The following is a 10,510-nucleotide window of genomic DNA, read 5'->3' as shown; positions in this document are numbered from 1 at the left end:
GTTGCCGAATCATAACACATAGTAGGTGACTATAGACTTGCAAGATAGGATCAAGAACTCGCATATATTCATGAAAACATAATAGGTTCAGATCTGAAATCATGGCACTTGAGCCCTAGTGACAAGCATTAAGCATAGCAAAGTCATAGGAACATCAATCTCAGAACATAGTGGATACTAGGGATCAAACCCTAACAAAACTAACTCGATTACATGGTAAATCTCATCCAACCCATCACCGTCCAACAAGCCTACAATGGAATTACTCACGCACGGCGATGAGCATCATGAAATTGGTGATGGAGGAAGGTTGATGATGACGACGGCGGCAGATTCCCCTCTCCGGAGCCCGAACGAACTCCAGATCAGCCCTCCCGAGAGATATTAGGGCTTGGCAGCGGCTCCGTATCGTAAAACGCGATGAGTCCTTCTCTCTGATTTTTTTCTCCTCGAACGTGAATATATAGAGTTTGAGTTGAGGTCGGTGGAGCACCAGGGGGCCACGAGGCAGGGGGCGCGCCCCCACCCTCGTGGACAGGGTGTGGGCCCCCTGGCCTTGATTCTTTCACCAGTATTTTTTATTAATTCCAAAAATATTCTCCGTGAAGTTTCAGGTCATTCTGAGAACTTTTATTTCTGCACAAAAATAACACCATGGCAATTCTGCTGAAAACAGCGTCAGTCCGGGTTAGTTCCATTCAAATCATGCAAGTTAGAGTCCAAAACAAGGGCAAAAGTGTTTATAAAAGTAGATACGATGGAGACGTATCAAGCGTCTGTTCGGGCCGAACTCAGCCCGCACATCCGGCTCTTTGTGAGCCGCCGGACATCCGACCCCCAGCCCGGACATCCAGCGCCTGTCTGCGCACAGTGAACGGGCCAAGGGCCCATGTATCCCCCCTCTCACTTACCCCTTAGTGGGCTAACACTATATATAGACCCCCTCCTCCTAGTTAGGGTTAGCGTTGTGATAGCTCATATGTGAGATAGAGCCTCGCTCATCCATCCGGATCTACTCCACCGAGAGAGACCGTCGCCTCTTCGGAGATGGTCCACCTTGGATACAAGACCCCTAACGGGAAGACCTCAAGACCTCCTCACAGAGAAGAACTAGTTACCTATGTATCGTCCTTTGTTGGATTCGAATCGTGTATCTCTTTGTGTTTCAAGGATCTAGCATATGTGTGACCGAATCTTGTTGGTTGAGTGTTTCTCTCGTGTTTTCCCTCGTGATTTATCCTCGTGTTCTTCGTGTTCATCACGGGATCCGCTCCTTTCGTGAAAGATCGGCCATCTAGGGTTCCACTCTACATCACCTCCTCTCATGTTCCAATCCAAAAACAGCGCCCCTCCTCTCCCGTTCCAATCCAAAACCAGCACCGCTCCTCTCCTCTTCCATTCAAAAACCACCGCCGGTGAGTGAAGGTGCTGTGGAGAAGTAGATCGATGGAGGAGTACAACCGATACGTGAGGATCATAGACGGCGACCCTGTGAAGCTAGCTAGGATGTTGGAGATAGAGTATTAGTTTGACAACAAGGACCAACTAGCGGCGACGGCGACATCCATGGCCAAATATCTGCAACAGAGCGAAAAGGCGGCGATACTCCGAAGGGAGTCGCGCGGGAGTACATAGAGCTGCTCCTCTGGGCCATGAAGCAAACAGATTCACTAAATCCGATCGTGAGGCAGCGGTGGTGGGAGTACTGATCCTAGATGGAGCATCCACCAGAGATTGAAGGATCGAGCATCTACAGGGTGCCGTTTGTGAGGGTGTCGTGCCAGAGCGAGCTGGTGGAGTCTTCGTCGACCGAACCCAACTACAAGAGGAGAAAAGCAGTTGGCCCGATGACGCTTCCCCGCCATCCTATCCCTCGCAGTTCACATCGTCTCACGGGGCGGCTGTCTGCCGCCGAGGAATAGGAGGGGACTGTCCCCCAACCCAATAGTCGGGCAGGTTGTGAATTGTCAGGAGGAGCTTAGGGTTGTCAGTATTTGCAGGTTGTGAATTGTGTTTTGTGTTGTGTATTTTGAGAGTACTTTCAGATATGGATGTCTTTTAAATTTCAGATTTGTAGTATTGAGCATATGGAGTATTTTATGAATTCTAGAGATCTATTTTTAGCACTTAAAAAATGTAGTTTCATATAAAAGTGCAGACAATGTGATTCTCAGAGAAGAAACTGCAAGTTTCAGCTTCAGATAAGAAACTGCAAGTTTCACCTTCAGATAAGAAACTGCAAGTTTTAGTTTCAAATAAGAAACTACAAGTTTCACAGGCAGAGCATTTATATTAACACGCCCTTTTCAAACAGGGATAACATCATGTTGGAAGTTTTATTCATGGTCAAAAATGGAACTACCATCCAGTTAACATCAAGCTGATCGACATTCATGCATAGCACATCTTCATATGATGCACAGTTAAAAAGATATGTTATTTTCAAAATGCCCACACAATGTCGAGTGTGCGAAAAACGGAGAAAACGAGGGACGAAGTTTTGGCAAGTGTTGGACCTGGTGTACGTAGATGACAATGAGGACCCACATGTCAATAATGGCAGAGGCAAAAAAAATTGGAGATATTTTCATTGCATCAGGTGGAATCGAACCCGGGCGGAACAGCGGTCGGGTAGTGTCACTTGGTCACTAGGCTAGTTTAGTAGTTTCGGTAGAAATAAGGCACTGCATCTAGTATGCCTTCGCCGGCTCCGGTGGCTCGTTCTCGTCCTCCGCCTTTGTGCGCTCGCCGGGGCGCCGCTGTCTGCCGTTGTGAACATATTGAACAAACGAGAGGAATCTGGAGAGGACTGTACATGGAGAGGTGGACAGTCGGTACCCACCAGGTCTATGGCTGTACGCAAGCAAGTGCCTCATTGAAAAAATACTTCCTCCTAATGCTATACTGACATTGGGGCCCGCGGGTTTGTCAACATAGTTACATTTTTTTAGGTGCTTCAACGTAGTTACTAAAGGAGATAATTTTACAACGAAGCCGGGGAGCTGGCAGGTATCATTTATTATCAGTGGGCTGATACGTCTCCGTCGTATCTACTTTTCCAAACACTTTTGCCCTTGTTTTGGACTCTAACTTGCATGATTTGAATGGAACTAACCCGGACTGACGCTGTTTTCAGCAGACTTTCCATGGTGTTATTTATGTGCAGAAACAAAAGTTCTCGGAATGACCTGAAACTCCACGGAACGTCTATTTGGAAATAATAATAAATCCTTGCAAAAGATGAAGACCAGGGGGCCCACACCCTATCCACGAGGGTGGAGGGCGCGCCCTCCCCTCTAGGGCGCGCCACCCTACCTCGTGGGCCCCCTGGAGCTCCTCCGACCTCAACTCCAACTCTATATATTTGCTTTCCGGGAGAAAAAAATAAAAGAGAAGAAATCATTGCGTTTTACGATACGGAGCCGCCGCCAAGCCCTAAAACCTCTCGGGAAGGCTGATCTGGAGTCCGTTCGGGGCTCCGGAGAGGGGGATTCGTCGCCATCGTCATCATCAACCATCCTCCATCACCAATTTCATGATGCTCACCGTCGTGCGTGAGTAATTCCATCGTAGGCTTGTTGGACGGTGATGGGTTGGATGAGATCTATCATGTAATCGAGTTAGTTTTGTTAGGGTTTGATCCCTAGTATCCACTATGTTCTGAGATTGATGTTGCTATGACTTTGCTATGCTTAATGCTTGTCACTAGGGCCCGAGTGCCATGATTTCAGATCTGAACCTATTATGTTTTCATGAATATATGTGAGTTCTTGATCCTATCTTGCAAGTCTATAGTCACCTACTATGTGTTATGATCCGGCAACCACGAAGTGACAATAATCAGGACCACTCCCGGTGATGACCATAGTTTGAGGAGTTCATGTATTCACTATGTGCTAATGCTTTGTTCCGGTACTCTATTAAAAGGAGGCCTTAATATCCCTTAGTTTCCATTAGGACCCCGCTGCCACGGGAGGGTAGGACAAAAGATATCATGCAAGTTCTTTTCCATAAGCATGTATGACTATATTCGGAATACATGCCTACATTACATTGATGAATTGGAGCTAGTTCTGTGTCACCCTATGTTATGATTGTTACATGATGAACCGCATCCGGCATAATTCTCCATCACCGATCCAATGCCTACGAGCTTTTCACATATTGTTCTTCGCTTATTTACTTTTCCGTTGCTACTGTTACAATCACTACAAAATACCAAAAATACTACTTTTGCTACCGTTACTTTTGTTACCGTTACCACTACTATCATATTACTTTGCTACTAAATACTTTGTTGCAGATACTAAGTTATCCAGGTGTGGTTGAATTGACAACTCAACTGCGAATACTTGAGAATATTCTTTGGCTCCCCTTGTGTCGAATCAATAAATTTGGGTTGAATACTCTACCCTCGAAAACTGTTGCGATCCCCTATACTTGTGGGTTATCATGGGCCAGCAAGTATCAGCTGGGTTGTGGGCTGCCCCGTCTAGGCTTTCTTTTTTAACATGCGCAGCCCACCACATGTTGGTTTGTATTTTCTTGAGGGCCATCATGTATCGACCGGCCTATGGACCTCCCATCCTAGGTTTTATTTTTCCTGAAACATTCGCAGCCCAACTTATGTATTTTTTTAAAGAAAACGCAGAGGTATGTTCTATTTTTCTATATAAGAATAGGAACGCCAGGTACAACTTATGTTTCCCTTCTAACACGATTTCTTTACATTAAGGCAAGGAAAATCCTAGTGATTGTGTACAAAGCTTGGTAAGATTTAAGGACCAATGTAATAATAAATCACTTATTATTTAAATATTTTTATAACAAAATGCTCAGCCCCTGATTATTTTTGATAACATTGTTGCGCCCAACCCAACATTATAATTAGAACCATCCCAGCAAAATCATGTATTTTGAGAAAGTGCAAAAGGGCTGTAATTTTTTAGGAAAAAAATAAAGGGGCCGCATGGACGCTACATTATTTGTTCAGCCAGCTCAGCAAATTCGTGTATTTCGAGAAAGTGAAAATGGGTTGTAGTTTTAAAAAAATGGGCCGCATGGACCCTACATTATTTGTTCACCCAGCCCAGCAAATGGACTGTAATTCTCAAAAAAATCAAATGGACTATAAATTCTGAAAAAATGGGTTGAATATGTGCCACATTTTTGGAGGCTGAAATGTGGGCCAATAGGTTGAAGCCAACACAAGGCGTTGTCAACTTAGTCAACAAATGATTCTGACATGATAGCCGTTGAATTTACATCTAACGACCGGCATCCATCTTCAATCTCTCGTCTTCTTCCTCCAGCGCCGCTGGGACCACCTGCTCCCGCCTCCTACTGCTAGCAGCTCTGCTTAGCACGCTTCGCTATGAAGCGCTACCCCACCGCCGGTCAGGCCATCCCTCCACCCCTCCACACCTCCTGTTCTTCTCCACAGACTGCCGAACCACGCCGCACCAGAACTAGTTAACCCTCGTACACCTCTCCATCTGTGACTCCACTCTCGCGCCTTCCCATCTCCGGCTCGTTGATGTCCGGGGCCTTGTCGTCGTCCACCACCTTGGATGCGCTCGGCGCGGCGTGGTCAACACAAAAAATGAATACTCCCCCTGCTAGCTGGGACCCACCATAGTGGGAGGCTGACTTGTGGGCCTACTAAGTTGACATGGATGAAGGGCTTTGTCAACTTAGTCAATATGAACGATTCTAGCTCTAGTGACCGTACGATGTCCATCCAACGGCCGTAGTGCTTCTTCAACCTCTGGTCTTCTTGCTCCAGCCGCCCAAACCAGCGTCGGTCGTGCCGCCTGCTACTGCCTCTCCTGGCCGGATGTGCTGCCGCGGAGGCCTCACCGCCCCCTACTACTCCCACCGCTAGCCAGGCCACCCCTCTACTCACTCACACCCCCTGTTATTCTACAGCGACGGCAGCCTCACGCCGCAGCCGAACCAGTCAACCCTCGTACTCCTCTCCGCGTGGGCATCCACTGCCGCGTCTTCCCCGGCTCCGCGTTGTCCCCTTCCTAGGCCTCGTCGTCGTCCACTGCCTTGGTGATCTCGGCGTGGCGTGGTCAATGTGGTCAAGGAACGACTTCCATTGGAAGAGTATTGTACGTGGAGAGGCTGACAACTGGGTCCACGGCCGCAGCAAGGAAGTGCAACCTTATTACACGTAAAATGATGATTCCTCCATCTGACAGCAGGGACCCATCGGACGGGCCACCGTATTTCGCGAAAAAAATGTTTCCCCCTGACTACTGGGACCCACCAGCTACATCTTCGCACGCAAGGAAGTGCCTCCTTATCCCCCCTGACAGTCGGGACCCACCTGGTCGAAGCGTACTTAGCGTTGTCATTCTGGTCGCGAACATGTACGTACATACTGGTCGATCGGTCTGTCTGCAGGCTGCAGCGATGAACCGTGGCCGAGTAAGGAAGGGCACGTGTCATAGTAGAGGCGCGCACGTAGCATGTCATGCAGTCCCATCAATATCGTGTACACATACGTACAGCCAGGGTGCAAGAAAGTATATACGGCCATGTACGTACATACGGGCGGGGTCTCGAACGCCTACTCGCGCATACATATGGCCAGGGCTCGTGTATGGAGAGGCAGCGACGGCGTCCTGTTCATCGGCAGCCAACCGGCTGGGTCAGAATGGAGAAACTGCATCGTGTTCATCGGGAGGCAACAGAATACGTGTTGTTCATCGGGAGCCAACAAGCTTGGACGAGCCGAAACGAGGCCTGGCGTACCGTGGAACGGAGGAAACGGCCTTGTGTTCGACCGCCTACGGTCGAAACGGGGTCCTGTTCACCGGGAGGGGTCTGGCGTACCGCAAAATGGAGGAAACGGACTTCTCTTCGACCTCCTGTGGTCGAAACAGGGTCCTGTTGATCAGGAGGGGTGTGGCGTACCGCAAAACGGAGGAAACGGACTTCTCTTCGACCTCCTACAGTCGAAACGAGGGTCATGTTCATCGAAAGGGGTGTGGTGTACCGCAAAACGGGACTCTACGGGCTACTGTTCATCCACCGTCTACTGCTCGCTCCAGCCTCCACGGACTACTGTTCATCCACCGTCGACCTCCTCCAGCCTACACCTGCGACTGCTCATCCATGGCGTCTCCCTCCTGCCTCCACCAGCTATTGTTCATCCACGGGCTCCTGTTCATCCAGCCTCCACCGGCTACTGTTCAACCAGCCCTCTCCACAGGGTCCTGTTCAACCACCCCTCCACGGGCTACTGTTCATCCAGCCCTCCACCGGCTACTGTTCAACCAGCCCTCCATCGTATGCTATTCATCCAGTCCTCCACGGGGTCCTGTTCATCCACCCCCCAACCGGCTCGATCGGGGTCCTCTTCATCCAGCGGCAACAGCCTCTACTACCACGGGGTCCTGTTCATCCAACCCCCACCGGGTGTTCATCCAACCCCCAACAACGCTCATTGTTCATCAAGAGGCAGCAGGTTCGATCGGCTTTAGTTAGCAGCAGTGGCGAAGGAATCGCTCGATCGGGTTCAGTTAACAGCCAGATCGATCGATCGCTCGGGTTCAGTAACGCGTAGCCTGCAGTGCAATTGCTTGGGTTCAGTATGCGAACGCCTCGCTCAGGTTCAGTTAGAGCCCAACGCCTCGCACCCATGCGCGTACGTGTACGAGAGAAACGCGCATCGCTCGACCCCGACCACCCACCGTAACCGGGAACTCCCCGATATTTTCCTCGCCCTCGCTTCTACAACGGTTTTTTCCGTCATGGACGGCCCAAAGAATGTCATGCAGCTGCGTCTCTGGCCCTCCCAGGACGAAAAGCCCATTTTCTGTCATGATTTTTTGTCATAGAAGGAGGATCCCACCACATCTATGATGATACCGGGTTTTGTCACAATTGTCGTCATAGAAGTGTCATAAGCATGACAGGAAAAAAATTCGTTCGGCCCAAAATGTCACGGATGTGTCTTTTTTTTGTAGTGTTTGTCGAGGTTTAAACCATTAACCACCTCAGCTTGTTTTAAGAAAATCCCATCATTTAACATGGATGACCTCCAATGATCTTTGTTTGACACGGTCATCGGGTCACCGACCAGTTTACGCTTACCAAAACAGTCGGTTTTGGCTTTCTCCACTGAGGCGCTTTACACTCTTAGCCAAACGAAGCGGAAACGTAAGCGGTAAGCACAGGAGTTGTGCAACCCAACTATTGACCAAAATCATGGTTTGAAACTAACTCATATAATGCAACATCCGAGATGCTGAATAGACTATTCAGACATTAATTTAGGCGTGAGACTAAATCCAAGCCCCCGGTCGACAGCCGAGTACATCATAAAAAGTTTGTATCCGACAGTTATCTTTAGCCCAAGGCAAGAAAGAAAAGAAAAGAACACAAATATATGCGTAACGTGAAGGGTCTGTTTTATTTTGGTTTATAAGGTCAAATTGTACATGCCGAGCTTTAACAAAGAAAACTTTAAAAGAACACAAAAGAGAGAGGTTTTTGCACAAGGTCGTTAAGGTAGGGATTGAAACATCCGTGGTTAGCCCTGCCGCACATTTATGCCTCCATGTTGTCTAGCAGCATGACCTTGTACAACCCAAGCTTAAGTAAATTCACATGATACGCCGTCATTGCTATGTCGATGCCTTCGACGAGCGTACCCTATGAAAGGGGTGGTGCCAAGTAGTCGTGTTCGGACAGCGTAACGTTCTTTGCGAAAACCAATCCCGGTGGGCTTGTTATAGTGCCTTGATAATAACTAGGATGGAGATGCGCAATGCCCAGTTTAAGTCGAGCAGTGAGCTTATTTGTAATGCTCCACAGGACCCATGGAATTTTAAGCGCAAAGATATGAAGCCAAGGTACGTAGTCCTCGGTTAGCAGAGGAAACCTGTGGAGCACGTACCCCTATTTGAGGGTATGACCTGGCTGCCGAGATGTTGAAGAGGCACCTCGGATGCGCTTCAATGAGCACTTATGTATTTTAGCGAGGGCCATGGATGCTTCCTCGGCTTCTTGAACCTCGATTGCGAAAGCCGCGGTATGTTCCTCCGTACATAGAGATCGTTTGGTGTTACCATTGATTGTAATAACACCATTGGGTCCCGTAATTTTGAGCTTTAGATATGCATAATGCGGGTCGACGTTGAATAGGGCGAAAGCGATTCACCCGAGCAGTGTGTGGTAGCTACTACGGAAGGGAACAACATCGAAGATCAAGTCCTCGCTTTGAAAGTTTTCGGGAGAGCTAAAGACTACTTCCAATGTTATGGTCCTCGTGCACTGTGCTTCTACCCCTGGTATCATACCCTTGAAATTGGTGTTGCTGGGCTTCATACTGGATGGGTTGATGCCCATCTTACTGATTGTGTCAGCATAGATCAGGTTTAGACTACTGTCGTCGTCCATTAGGACTCGAGTTAAGTGAAACCCATCGATAATGGGGTTGAGGACCAAAGCTGCCAGCCCTCCATGACGGATACTGGTCGGGTGGTCGCTTTTATTGAAAGTGATCGGGCAAGCCGGCCACGGGTTGTACTTCGGGGCTACATGCTCTAAGGCGTAGACGTCATGAAGTGCTCGTTTCCTTTCCTTCTTGGGGATGTGGATGACATAAATCATATTCACATCACTTACGTCGAAAGGGAATTGCTTCTGGCCCCTATTGTTGGGCCTCCGAGGATCATCCTCGTCTTCGCTGCGGAGCTGGCTCTTGCTCTGACCCTCGGCTGCCACCTTCCCAGCCTGCTTGAAGACCCAGCCGTTCTTGTTGGTGTGGTTGGCTGGTTTATCCGCAGTGCCATGAATTTGGCAAGGCATGTCGAGAATTTTGTCGAGTGCGCTAGGGTCGTCCTTGTTCCCTTTAAAGGGTTTATTTTTCTGTCTAGCTTTTGCATTGTTGAACCCAGCATTTACCGCCGCGTCTTCGGCATCACTGCCGTTGTTTTTATGTCGGTGCTTATATTTATTGCGCCTAGGCTTGCCATTTCCATCGCACACCTCCGAGGTGCTGGCTTTGCTGCCATGAGAGCTGCGAGTCAGCCAACTATCCTCGCCCGCGCAAAAGCGAGTCATCAAAGAGGTGAGGGTCAGCATGGTCCTCGGCTTGTCTTGACCGGGCTGTCGTGCCAGCCATTCATCCTGGATACTCTGTCGGAAGGCGGCGATCGCTTCTGCATCAGGACAATCCACTATTTGGTTATTCTTAGTTAAGAATCGATTCCCAAACTTCCTGGCCGACTCGCCGGGCTGCTGGATGATGTGGCTAAGGTCATCGGCGTCCGGAGGTCGGGCGTAGGTGCCCTGGAAGTTTGCCCTAAAGGCGTCTTCGAGCTGCTTCTCGCTTCCGATAGAGTTCTCGGGTAAGCTGTTGAGTCGATGCCTTGTGATCCCTTGAGCTTCGGGGGAAGATATTTAATAGCATGGAGATCATCCCCGCAGGCCATATGAATGTGGAGAAGGAAGTCTTTGATGCACACAGATGGGTCAGTTGTCCCATCGTAAG

Source organism: Aegilops tauschii, chromosome 6, assembly GCF_002575655.3.
Source record: "Aegilops tauschii subsp. strangulata cultivar AL8/78 chromosome 6, Aet v6.0, whole genome shotgun sequence".
NCBI lineage: Eukaryota > Viridiplantae > Streptophyta > Magnoliopsida > Poales > Poaceae > Aegilops > Aegilops tauschii.
Note: the sequence above shows the minus strand (reverse complement) of the source record.